This window comes from Ailuropoda melanoleuca, chromosome 17 (genome assembly GCF_002007445.2).
Source record: "Ailuropoda melanoleuca isolate Jingjing chromosome 17, ASM200744v2, whole genome shotgun sequence".
In the NCBI taxonomy this organism is placed as follows: Eukaryota; Metazoa; Chordata; class Mammalia; order Carnivora; family Ursidae; genus Ailuropoda; species Ailuropoda melanoleuca.
This window is the reverse complement of record NC_048234.1, coordinates 41,603,238-41,604,767: the sequence shown is the minus strand read 5'-3', so window position 1 is coordinate 41,604,767 and position 1,530 is coordinate 41,603,238. Positions and strand designations below refer to the sequence as shown.

The window sequence follows — 1,530 nt, the reverse complement described above, 5'->3', positions numbered from 1 at the left end:
TCTATTGATGTAAGTGGGGTGTTAAAATCCCCTACTAGTATTGTATTACCATCAATTTCTCTCTTTATGTTTGTTAATATTTGTTTTATGTATTTAGGTTCTCTGATGTTGGGTGCACTCAATGTAGATATTTCCAATTGCCATCTCTTCTTGTTGGATTGATCCCTATATTATTATGTAGTATCCTTGTTTGTCTCTTGTTACAGTCTTTGTTTTAAAGTCTATTTTGTCTGCTATAAGTATTGCTACCCTGGCTATTTCTTTGCTTCAACTTGCATTGTGAATGTTTTCTCATCCCTTCGCTTTCAGTCTGCATGTATCTTTAGGTCTGAGGTGAGGTCTCATGTAGGCAGTATGCATGTACATATATATGTATGTATGTGACACTGGATGAAAGATAACTTTTTATTAATTTTATGTACAGAAAATTTAACAGCATATACTTAGCCCGGTATGGTGGCCAGTTCTTTAGCCTTTGCCTTTTTCAACTTGGCAATGTGATCCACTGACTTTGGATCCAGGATGTTGCCTCCGCAGTGACAGTGGATCCCATTATATCTGTCATTGTAATCGGTCTTGATAGATTCTACCAGCTTAGCCAGTGCTCCTTTGTCTTCCAAGTTAACCTGTGTGAAGGCAACAGTGGTGAAGGTCTTCCTGTGGATCAGGGATCTCAGCCTCGCCTTCCCCTCGATAATGCATAGGGAACCCCCAAACTTACAACACAGGGCAGGCAGGAAGACAACCAGGTCAATGAATCCACATCATGTGCAATCACTACCGGCTGAGACTTCTCATCATCCAGTAAGGTGATGACAGTATTAACCCCAGCTTGAAGGATAAGCAACCCCTCAGTGGGGACATCTTCTTCACCAGCAGGTTTCTTCTCGGCCCAGACCAACAATCTGCTTCTTCTCTTGCTTTGTCTCTGGTCTGTATTTGTAGGTCAGCTTAAGCAGTGAGTAGCTGTTTGACAGTCCAAGGCCTGGGTGAACTGGTTAATTGTGGTAAGCACTTTTAGACGTTTATAGAGAATAGCCCTTTGCTGCTGCAACTGGATGTAGTGGGGCCATTTGATAAAGTGGGTGAGGTCCTTTTTGGGCTGGATGTCCTGTCCAATGCCAAAATTCTTGGACCTTTTCTCAAACAGGGGATTGACCACCTTCTTGGCCTCCTGCTTCTTCACAATAGCAGCGGTTGGGCCCCGTCTTCCCCTTAGCCTTCTTTCCTTTCAGCATCTTGGATGGCTAGAGGCAAGAGTTCTTGTATGCAGCATTTAGATGGGTCTTTTTTTTTTACCCATTCAGTCACCCTATGTCTTTTGATTGGAGCATTTAGGCCATTTACATTTAAAGTCATTATTGATAGATATGTACTCACTGCCATTTTGTTATTTTTTATTGTTTTTCTTTTAATTTCTTCTCTGTTCCTTTCTTCTTCTCTTACTCTCTTTCTTTGTGATGAGTTTCTCTAGTATTATGTTTGGCTTCCTTTCTCTTTATTACAGGTTTCGGGTTTGTGTTTATCATG

The 1,530-nt window shown here is 41.2% G+C and overlaps 1 pseudogene; it reads right to left on the bottom strand.

Moving 5' to 3' along the window:
- Positions 1–443: 443 nt before the first annotated feature.
- LOC109491159 lies at positions 444–1,238 on the bottom strand (annotated as a pseudogene).
- Positions 1,239–1,530: the final 292 nt, after the last annotated feature.